Source organism: Bidens hawaiensis, unplaced genomic scaffold (genome assembly GCF_021521415.1).
Source record: "Bidens hawaiensis isolate Kalapana, Puna unplaced genomic scaffold, B.hawaiensis_p1.1 tig00001035_1, whole genome shotgun sequence".
NCBI lineage: Eukaryota > Viridiplantae > Streptophyta > Magnoliopsida > Asterales > Asteraceae > Bidens > Bidens hawaiensis.
The window spans coordinates 691,664-704,227 of record NW_027491061.1 but is presented as its reverse complement, the minus strand read 5'-3'; positions in this window follow the sequence as shown (position 1 = coordinate 704,227).

The following is a 12,564-nucleotide window of genomic DNA, read 5'->3' as shown; positions in this document are numbered from 1 at the left end:
TAAAGTCAATGTATAAGACCTGCAAACCAATTAATTCAGAGCAAAAAATTGATTTTTTCCATTTTACATGTTCTCTATATGAGATTTACATATGCCAACAAAAATAATTTGTGCAGGTTTTGAAACAGTGTGTGAAAAACACTCAGACCAAAACAAATTATATATTTTAAACGTTCATAGCAAATATCTAAAATGTTCAGAACAAATTTCTAACCAAAACGAACACATTTAAAACGTTCATAACAAAAATCTAAGAAGTTTAAAAGAAAACTTAAAAACTAAGAAGTTCATAACAAAAAATTAAGAAGTTCATAACAAAAAGTTAAACACCCCGAAACAAAAAACTTTAAAACAGATGAACAAAAATTTTAATGTTTATTAGCTCATATATGAAATTAAACTTTCTGTAACATGAAATTGAACACTAGAATCACTTCATATAATCTCGTAATCATCAAAAAAATCAATAATTGACCATTGAATTGATCATCGATTCCGTCATATAAACAAATATGGAACGTATTTAAACTTTTATCAGTTGAAAACAATTCCCAATTTTTAGTTCAACCGAAGTGGTGTCTGCAATGGCGTAGGTGACAATGGTTGAATTGTCGTAACGGTTAATCAGGATGAAAACAAGTTGAAATAATATACAAATTTGTCACCGCGTGTTTTTTTAAAATCAAGGGTGTAAAGGTGTCGTGTACGTAATTTACGATAAAAAAATTATTGTATTGGATATCTATAATTATAAGTATAAATATATAAATAAAATGAAAAAATACTTAATAAATACTAAATAGTAAATAAATCCAGATCGACTTTTTCATATGGAATTCGGGCTAAAGTGGTCTTGTTGACACCTGCTAAAGCGCCAATAACTATATTATTTGAACAGAAAAATAAATTGCATGCGACTTATAACATATTTAGTACTTGGTGTCACATGAGTTTCGTATAAACCAATTCATATATAATATATATTTTTCGTATAATTGCAATAAGTAGTTATAGTTATTATTATTATTATTATTATTATTATTATTATTATTATTATTATTATATATACCAGATTCTCGGGTAAAGTTAAATTACAAAGCGAGACAACAATGAAAAATGTGAGAATAATTTGTGGTCACACAAAAAACCCTTAAAAAATCAAAAAAATAATAAAAAATAGCTCAATATATAAATAAAAAAACAAAAAAATTAAAAAATCAAAATTGCTCCACCGTCATTCCCGTTCAAAAAAAAGCGAAAAGACACAATGCAGAAAATGAACAAACACCACAATGATAAATAAAAAAAGACACAATACATCGCAAAATATAACACAATGACGAACAAAATATAACGCAATATTGAGTAATATAACACTTTATCAAGAAAAAAAAGACACATTGTAAAGAAAAATGGACACAATCAATGACGAAAATAAACACAAAACACAATGATATATAAAAGACACAATGATCTTTTCACTCAACATTATGTCTTTTTCGAGTTTTTTTACAAGAAATACGGTGAAAACATTTTTGTGTTTTTACATTTTTCATTTTTTTATTAAAATTTGAGTTAATTTTTTTTATTAATTCTTCATTATTTTTTAGGGTTTTCTACAAATCATTCTCATTTTTATTTCTTTTTTATAAATTAACTTGACCCCAGATTCTCAACATTAAAAAATAAAAAATTAGTTGTTTGGGTCATATGGCATAGCTCAAAATATGATAATAAAAAGTTACATATAAAATGATAGACATAATTAAATATACAAAGAAAATAAATGCAAAGATACGGTGCATAAGAACATAGACATACTGCAAGAACTTATAATATTAGCTGGAATCTGGATCACCCCTCTTTTAACATCATTTTGTTATTTTAGTAGCATTTATATTGATGATAAATTTAATCAATATTATTCAACTAGCTTTAAAAACCGTATATATATTATACGAATTGTGCAATTAAAATTTTATAAGCCACAAGTCTATAAATTAAAAAAAAAGTGGTAAATAAAGCAGTGTATTACATTAAATAAAGACAAAGTTAAATTGCAAATCTAATTGTTTATTTATCAATAAACTTTATAAATAAACTATTATCGTCTTTAAAAATATAATAAAAAGAATTAAAATGATTAAAGATAGTTAACATTAAAAAATTAAGGCGGTCATATAAATTGAAATAATTATAACTTTCACGACTCTAAATATATTTACTTATATTATTAACTTAATTTATTTTACAAATACACAAGTTATTGAAGATATGTTTAATTTTAGAGATTTATTTTAAATTTTATAATATGTCCTACTAAGGAATAAATTTTTTTCTAGTAAAGAAATGTTGAAAGACTCACTTGTTTGGGTGTATCAAGAGTATTTTGTATCTTAGATAATGTGTTGTTAGGCTGGATGGTGTGGAGAGTAGAAAGAGTCAGTAGGGTGATGTAGAAAAAAAAATATGGGTGATAAAATAGGTCGTATCTTGTTTAACATGTTAGACATTATGATTAACACAATTATTAAACATGAATACGAATCGTTTAACTAATTTATATATCAGGTCTATAACAAACTTGTATGTTTCATGTATCAAGAAAGAGAAATAACAGAGCCTAGCAAACTAATTTTTAATCATTTGAAAAAAGTATAAAATTACATAGTGTATTGTTTATTAAACAACTTAAATCGTGTCTCAAACATGTGCCACCGCTTCAAGGCCTTGGTTTCGGCTTGGGAAGGGGTGAACTTGGGTATGTCTAGTCGAACTCGTTGTTAATGCTCCAACGTCTAGAAGTTTAAAAAATGTGTTTGTACTACTAGATTTTATTTTTGTTAAAAAAATAAAAGAATTTTCTTTTAAATCTCTATACACTTAAATCATTTTCAACACAAATTATCTCAAAACAACTTACAAACTTTTCTTTCCCGAATCTCTCTTAAAAATATTGATTCATCATAATCTAGTTTAGAATATTAATCTTTGACCTCAGACATTAACAACTCCTGATGATATGACAATGTTGCCAACGTTTATGGCTCAAATCATAATCAAACACAAAAACATAAACATATAGGAATAGTGTGGCTGCTCGCACACATCTTGTGGAAGGCTATTTTGCTGAAGATTGTCTGTATGATCCTGACATGTTCATAGATACATTTCAGACGCGTAAAGGATTATTTATGCAGATTGTGGACGAAAAAAAAGGTAATATCCTTTCTTTCGGGGCATCTTGGATTTCTGAAGATAAAAGGTTTCCCCCATCGCCAAATGTACATCGGCAATACGTAGCTAGCTTATGCTACAGTTCTTGATGCGTGTGAGAGCATTCTCACCCCCACCCTCCTATCTATAAACCAAAAATTACACTAAAATCACTATATTTCTCTTTTCATTTCAATTATATAATACTTTTTATACATTTATCATTATTTTTTCTCTTTCCTCACTTACAACCACTTTCAAAAAATATTAAAAAATTATATGAGGTGAACAGTTACTTTTCAAATATACAGAAAACTCATTGTGTTTTCTAAAATATAAAATTTTTCACTCACAACACCCTAAATCACTCTCTAGATTATAAAAACATATCTCACATAAAATAGGGGGTGGAGGAGAATGCTCTGATGAGTACTTAAAGATGTCTTCAAGAGTTTCACGTGAATCTCTTGACCTCTTTTGTTCCGATATTATTCAAATATATATACGTGAGTATTTGTGAAAATCAGGAGCGAAGGATATACAAATTTTATATGTGAAGAGGTAGGTCCCAGCAGAGCCCAGTTGGTCCCGCAAGACTCACCTTGAACAGGGACGTCTGCGCAAAGGCCATCTGCTCCCGCAGGACCCACCATGCTCAGAGAACCTTACGCGCAGTACGCAAGCTGTACAAGCAGGGAAAGCCTCCCAATGGTGAAATACCCGCCTGTTCCCGCAGTTGCGGATACAAGCCATCAGGGAAGGCTACCCGCAGACAGCAGGGCTACACGCACAAGACAATAGCTACTTCAGTAGTCACATGAAGGAATGAGCAAGGCGGGAACAATCCCGCCAAAATGAGCCAGTCCGTATGATTCTGAAAGATCTTTTGTACTATACCTACCAAGGTATGGATAGGACAGACAATCTGACCAGAACAGCCCATGAGCCAATCACAGGGTGACAGCTCACCGACAACAGTACGAGGAGGAGCACCCTCTAGTATTGTTTGTCACTATTAGCCGCTGCCTACTCACCAACTCTTACTGAGGGGCATGCGCAGCCTACAGTTGGTAGAATAGTGTTACTGTTGGCCGTAACCTATTCACCAACCAGCATGGCCTGCGTATAATCCACAGTAGGTGGGACGTGCATAATCTACAGTTGGTGGAATAGTGCAGCCGACTTTGTTACTGTTGGCCGTAATCTATCCACCAACCAGTATGGCCTGTGCATAGTCCACTGTTGGTAGAACAGGAATACTATTCAGCCGGCTATACCTTCTAGGAAACCTACCTTCGGCTATAAATACTCCAACATCTTGGAATGGTAAGGGCATCTGATATCTCAATCTTATCTAGCAATCTCTTAATATACTCTTATATTCAGAGCAACCTAGTCTGATTCTCACGCCGGAGGGTGGTCACAAGGAGGAACCCCCCCCCCCTTCTCAGTGACGAGCTTACGGTGTCTGTTTTGCAGGTCTCCTGAAGAACAGCCTTCTCAGCTAGATCTCATCCGTGGGAAACATTACTTAACCCCCAGATTATCTATAATCTGTCCAGGGTTCACTTAGTGTTTCTTCATTGGCGCCATCCGTGGGAAAAAGCTAGAACTATTTTAGTTTTTTCACAATTTCTGAAGAAATGGTTAACGTTACTCCGGTCCAAAAGCCAGTAACCGACCAAGAAACCCCGGTAACAACCCCAGCAACTGGGGGGAACACCGGCGGTTATACAATCCTTACGAACACTACCCCGACTACCCAAGCCGGGGCAAGTGCAGTAGATATTCCACTGGGGTTCACCGATACCCAGCTGGAAAAACGAACGAGGGTCCCTCACCAAACACTAGATCAAGTGAAGGCGTGGGCCGAAGCACGTCAGAAAGAGTTCCAAGCTGAATTGGACGAACGCTTGCGTTCAGTTCAACAGGCTGACGAATTCGGCAGTACTTGCCAACACCTCATTATGAACAGCGAGGGCGAGTACTCGGACGACGAGAGGGAGGAGTCCGATACCGACGCAAACCCTCGCCATAAGGCGAAAGGGAAGCGTAAGGAAACGGACGTCCAACCAAAAAGGAATTTTGGGGAAGCTTTTAAACCAATCGCGGAGAGAAACCCGCGTGACTTCTCCAAAACCTTTAGACCAACTGCTACAAATGCAGGAAAGTCAAAATTCACAAGGGACATTGCGGAAGCAATCGCCCCGAGAAGTGCCAAACAGATGTCCAACATTGGCACTTATGATGGTCTATCCGACCCAGACGACCATCTGAACAGGTTCATTGCGGGGGCTACCGTCAGCAACTGGACGGAACCCACGTGGTGCTACATGTTCCAGATGACTCTGGTCGAAGCGGCCAGGGCATGGTTCGATCGTTTACCGATCCACCACATATATGACTGGGCAGACTTTCAGAACAAGTTCAGCCAGCACTTCAGCCAACAGAGGAAGTACACTGAAGAGCAGTGGACGATCCTCAACTGCGTGAGAGAGGAGGATGAATCTTTACTAGACTTCATCACCCGCTTCAACTCCAAAAAGCTAAGTCTCGGCAACATAAGTGAGGATCTGGTTCGCGTCGCCTTCATCCAAGGCGCCGAATACCCAGAACTTATCCGCACATTGACGGGTAAGGATGGCATGCCATCAACTTGGGATGCCATCATGACGGCGGCAAAGCGCTTTGCCGAGACGGAAAAGCAACTGGGAAGGGATCTTCCCCAGAGTACACACCTCTACACGCAGAGGACAAGAGAGAACAATGTCCGGACCGCCCGGCAGAACAAAAAGAGGCGGCTAGGTATTTGGCAGTCAAGGGTAAACTTTGACACCTCATCCAGCTCTCGCCCTCTTGTTGGCGGAAGGGACAACACACACCCTTCAAACCGAAAACACCGGTGGACGCCACTCACCAAGAGCGTCACGGAGATATTTGCCACGGAAAAATTGCCATGGCCAAAAGCCCCATTGATCCGGCAGAAACCTAATGCGGATCAAAGCAAATCCTGTGATTTCCACGGGACAAAGGGTCATGGTACTGAAGAGTGCACATCCTTGAAGGATATTGTTGAGACATTTGTCAAGGATGGAAGACTTGCACATCTCGTGGCATCAATCAGGAAGGGAGGAAGGAATGACAACCGGTACAGAGGTAACGGACGAAAGCCCGTCGACATCAGCATCAACATGGTTCATGGCAAGGTCGGAGGAAGAAAAAGACGAGTGACAGAACCATGCGCGTGGAAGGAAGCTGAGGTGCGCTTCCCGCGAGTGCCAGGAGGCCCCAGCAAAGAAGGCCCCATCGTCATCAAAAGCCAGCTGGGGCATTACATCACTTCCCGCACTCTTGTTGACAACGGCGCTTCGTCGACAGTGATGTACAGGCAGTTCTTTGACAAGCTGGATGATGAAGACAAAGAACGCTTGGAAACGGTCTACGCTTCAATGGAAGGGTTTGACGGCAGCACAGAAACCCCCCTGGGTATCCTATCTTTCCCCGTTACTCTTACCGATGGGAATCATTCACGCACAGAAGACGTGGATTTTGTCGTGATGAGAAAGCCACACCACACGTACGACATCCTATTCGGAAGAGACGGGATGGCAAGATTCAACGCCGTGGTATCTTCAGTCCACGGCATGATGGGATGGCCAACAGCTGAGGGTGTAGCGATGATCACTGGCATTCCCCAGGTATGCATCGCATCTGTCTCATCTAAACCCAAACCGAAAATGGCTAAACCAACCATCACCGAACCGGAAAAATGGGCCTTCAATGGCAAATACCCCGACCAGGCCGTTACCATTGGACCAACAATCGTTGATCCCACCCGCACCTTACTCAAACGCTTACTGCAGAAAAACGCTGACATCTTTGCGTGGGCACCAGCTGACATGACTGGTGTACCCCGAAGTAAGGCGGAGCATAAGCTCAAGTGCGATCCGGCTGTTACGCCAGTCGTACAAAAGCGCAGAGTAATGGGGCCTGAACAAACTAACGCGTGTAGAACCCAAGTCAAGGAACTCCTTGACACAGGCATCATACGCGTTAGTAGATATCAAACATGGGTTGCAAATCCCGTAATGGTACCGAAGAATGACAAACAATGGCGCATGTGCATAGATTTCAAAGATTTGAACAAAGCATGCCCCAAAGATTGTTATCCGTTACCAGAAATTGATCTTAAGGTGGATTCGTTGGCACCATTTCGCCTTAAATGCTTCTTGGATGCGTATAAGGGGTACCATCAAATCCACATGGCCGTAGATGACCAGGACAAAACCGCATTTCGGACGCTCGATGGTACATTTTGTTATAAAATGATGCCATTCGGACTTAAGAATGCAGGGTCCACGTACCAACGACTGATGGACAAAGAGTTTCATGCCCAAATCGGGAGAAACTTGGAAGTCTATATGGATGATTTGGTCATCAAAAGCCCCGAGCCAGAAGCGATGTTGAAAGACATTGAAGAAACTTTCAACACGCTTAGAAAGATAAACATGAAGCTCAACCCGAGCAAGTGTTCATTTGGGATGGAAGAAGGGAAGTTCTTGGGAGTCATTGTTACTAAAGATGGCTTCAGAGCGAACCCTGAAAAGGTCGAAGCCATTGTTAAAATGGAATCACCTACCACCATCAAACAGGCTCAGACACTGAATGGACGACTAGTCGCACTTAATCGCTTTTTGGCAAACCATGCGGATAAGTCGTTTCCTTTCGTGTCAACATTGAGAAACTGCTTAAAGAAAACGCACTTCCGCTGGACACCAGAAGCGGAAGCAGCTTTTCAGGAGATTCGGTCACGCCTGATCGAACTCCCAACACTTACAGCACCACAAGCGGGAGAGGAGTTAATCCTATACCTTTCCGCAACAGATAGAGCAACCGGGGCAGTCCTGCTAATAGAACGAAAAGGCATCCAGATGCCAATCTATTATGTTAGCCGTGTACTAACAGACGTAGAAACCCGGTACTCTACCCTCGAAAAATTGGTCTTAGCACTTATACACGCTTCACGCAGGTTAAGACGATATTTCCAGGGCCATCCAATCACCATTCTCACCAACTTCAAACTCTCAAACGTTCTAGGCAAACCCGAATTATCGGGACGTCTAGCCAAATGGGCAATTGAATTGGGAGAATATGCAATTAAGTACAAGCCAAGACCAGCCATAAAAGGCCAGGTCCTGGCCGATTTTATTGCAGAAGTCCCCGCTTCGCGGGAGAAAGAGTGCCAGGAGGAGGCTCAACCCTCCCCAGCACAGGACATCAATGATGTCTGGCGACTCTACACTGATGGAGCAGCCAATAACGAGGGTTCAGGCGCAGGGTTAAAATTAACCAACCCAGCAGGCCAAGAATATACTTACGCTATTCGGTTGGATTTTCCAAGTACGAATAACGAAGCCGAATATGAAGCATTCTTGGCCGGATTGAGAATTGCGCATAAGATGGGAGTGAAAAACTTGGAAGCCCACGTGGATTCCATGCTGGTGGCCAACCAAATAAATGGGACGTACACGGCTGTGAACGACACAATGGCCCTGTACCTCGCCCAGGCAAAAACCCTTATGCGTGATTTTAATGATTGTAAAGTCATACACGTCAAGCTCAGCGAAAACAAATCTGCGGATGCGTTAAGCAAGCTTGCATCACTAGCCTTCACCCACTTGGGAAAGGACATCCGCATTGAACTCCTCGTAGCACCATCAGTCCCGCACAAGGAAATTTGTGTCATCCAAACCGGTACAGAAACGTGGATGACACCAATAATAAATTACCTTGCAGCAGGAACACTACCAGAGTCAAAAACACAGGCAAGAAAACTACGCTGTAAAGCACTGAATTATCAACTCGTCAATGACATCCTTTACAGACGTAACTTTCTTGGCCCACTCTTAAGATGCGTGGACAACCAAGATGCTGACTACCTCCTAAGGGAAGTACACGAAGGCATCTGTGGAGTACACGCAGGTCCCCGCGCTGTTGTAGCCAAGCTAAACAACACGGGATACTTTTGGCCGGGGATGCATACGGATGCACTGGCATACATCAGAAAATGCAGGTCTTGCCAGCTTTACGCACCCAACACGCACCGCCCGAAGAATGAACTTGTTCCAGTCACTTCTTCATGGCCATTTCAGAAGTGGGCCATCGATGTGACAGGCCCATTTCCTACAGCAGCAGGAAATGTTCAGTTCCTAGTGGTAGCCATCGACTACTTCACCAAGTGGATAGAAGCAAAACCTTTAGCCCAAACAACCGCGAAACATATCAAAAAATTTATTTGGGAATTTATTATTTGTCGTTTTGGACTTCCACAGAATTTGGTGAGCGATAACGGCACCAACTTTGCTGACAAGAAGCTACAACAGTGGCTAAAAGAACTTCAAATCACCCACACCTTTACCTCAGTGGCACACCCGCAAGGTAATTGTGAGGTGGAAAGAGCAAATAAGAGCATTGTCGAAGGCATCAAGAAGAGACTATCGGAACACAGATCCGGCTGGGTGGACGAGCTTCCGCACGTCCTTTGGGCAAACAGAACGCTGAAGAAGGCCAGTACGGGAGAAACCCCGTTCAGCCTCACTTATGGCACTGAAGCCATGGTCCCGGTCGAAATTGGTCTACCCTCACCAAGGGTCTTGAGTCAGCCAGAAGACAATGATGCGGAAAGACGGTTGGATCTTATGCTAACCGAGGAACGCAGAGACTTAGCCGCAGTGCGTGAAGAGAACTACAAACGACAAATGCAAAAGTACTACAACACGCGGGTAAAACTCTGCAACTTCAATATAGGAGACTACATACTGCGTAACAACGAGGCTTCAAACCAAGAGCGCCCGGGAAAGCTGGCCCCGGTCTGGGAAGGGCCATACATTATCAAAGAAATCCTGGGAAAGGGCGCATACCGGCTCGAAAGGCTCGATGGCACTCCCATCCCAAGAACATGGAATGGAGCTCAATTACGCAAATGTTATATGTAGATCAATTCCAAAACTTGCAAAGAAAAGGCCTAGAGCCACTTCTAATGGAAATGATTCTCCTTTCATAATGTGTTTACCTTTATACTTATGAACTTCCCACTGGTGCCGGTATTTACCGCATAAACGGGAAGAAGTAAGTCGTTACGTGTGGAAGGCGGCAAAACCCGCATAAACACAACGTTAAAAATAAGGGAAACCTACACGCAGGTCAGATGTAAGTAAAGTTTAGCCGTCCTTGTAAGTGCAAGTGACGGTCTTACCCGCACAATCACGAACAAGGAAGCAAAACTTCAACCTATCATCTACCACGTTCAAAGGTTATCCTAAAAAAAAAAAAAAAAAAAAAAAAATGAGGAAACTTAAACGCAGGTCAGATATGGGTAAAGTTTAGCCATCCTACTAAGTGCAAGTGACGGTCATACCTGCACAATCACGAAAGAGGAAGCAAAACTTCACACCTATTATCTACCACGTTCAAAGGTTAACTTATCCTCAAATAAGGTAAACCTACACGCAGGTCAGATATGGGTAAAGTTTAGCCATCCTACTACGTGCAAGTGACGGTCCTACCCGCACAATCACGAAAGAGGAAGCAAAACTTCACACCTATTATCTACCACGTTCAAAGGTTAACTTATCCTCAAATAAGGTAAACCTACAAGCAGGTCAGATATGGGTAAAGTTTAGCCATCCTACTACGTGCAAGTGACGGTCCTACCCGCACAATCACGGAAGAGGAAGCAAAACTTCACACCTATCTACCACGTTCAAAGGTTAACTTATTCTAAACACTTGGAAAATTGCTAATTTAAACTTAAGTATGTAAGTCATATAACGTTTATAAAGCAAGGAATCCAATGAATCAAGCGGTCTTAGCCGCGCAAAGATTTACATTTCATAAATATTCGTTACAAGAATGGCCGGGTAACTACCCGCCTACAAGAAAGTAAATCTATACAAACTAAATCTATCCTAGCAGCGGGAAGGGATCTTCAGGATCAGGCTTCAGGGCCACTTCCACTTGGACCAGCGCCGTCAGTAGAGCGTGGCTGTTCAAGGAAAGCCTTAAGGATAGGCAGCCCATCATCAGCAGCAGCAATTTCATTCACCTTCTCCACCACCGGATGCGGGAAGGCGGCGTATTGATTTACTGCTTGGTCATATATAGCTTCAGTATCTACATTGTACAAAGGGAAGTTGGATGGCGGGACGCCTTTCTCAACAAACCCTAGACCAAGCAGGAAGCCGACCCGTTCCCCATCCTCGTGAGAAGCGTTGAGGGCTGCGCTCATTGCATCGTCGTAAGATGTCTCTGAGAAGACCCGATGCACAACCTACATAAGAAAATATACAAGTGTCAACACCCTATTTACAAAGAAAAGCGTGAAGACATGAAGATAGACTTACCTGAGACAACGCTTCTCGAAGAAGCCATTCCTTGGCAACCAGAGCTTCTTAAAGGGCGGCTTGAGCTTGGGTGCAGGCGCGTTCGGCTTCGCTTTTGTTAAGGTTGGCAAGAAGAACTTCCTTTGCGGCAGCCTCTTCGACGCCCTTAAGCTTCCGCTCGGTATGGTCAAGCACGCCCCTCTGGTCCAAGATCTCCTGGAGCTTCTTGGCATCTTCCATCGCCAAAGCATCATGAGCACGTTGGAGAGCCTCTAATTTGGACTTGAGCTCCTCATTCTCCACGCGTAAAGGCTCAGCAACGGCTTCAGCCTTGGTGGCCCTCTCGGTTGCGTTCCTCGCAGTCTCCTTAGCCAGCCGAAGCTGTTCGTTAACAGCTTGGGCAGCCTTGGAGCGGGCCTCGAGTCGCGCTTGAACCTCAACCTCGAGAGCCTTGAAGGCCTTCTCCTTCTCCGCAGCAGCTGCGGACAGCTTTTGGTTCTCCTCCCGAAGAGCCCGCGCTTGAGATACTTCCTTGGCGCGAGCTGCTTTCAACTTGTCGTTTTCACGACAAAGCAGCTCGACGCGCGGCTGCATCCGGGCTTGGAGAACTCGAAGCTCGTTGGTTAGCCTACCCTCCTGGTAGCTAGCCATGGCTTCCCCCAACGCACCATGGGGAGCAGCGTGGCGAGCCCATTCCACGCACTCCACAGGGGTACGAAGGGTTGTTCCTCGGCGTATGTTCCATCGCGGAACATACACTTCATTGGAATCCGACACTGCAGAAAACAAAAAGCAGTTAGGAAAAGATGATAAAAAATATATGTAGAAAAATGGGCCAAAAGAACCCTACGCACCTGTAGGGTCAATTACAGGCCGATAGCCGCCGAACCCATCACCTGAACCCAATGGAAATCCATCCAAGAGGTCGGCAGATGGGAAGGTGGCGGAGAGATGCGAGAAGCCCCAC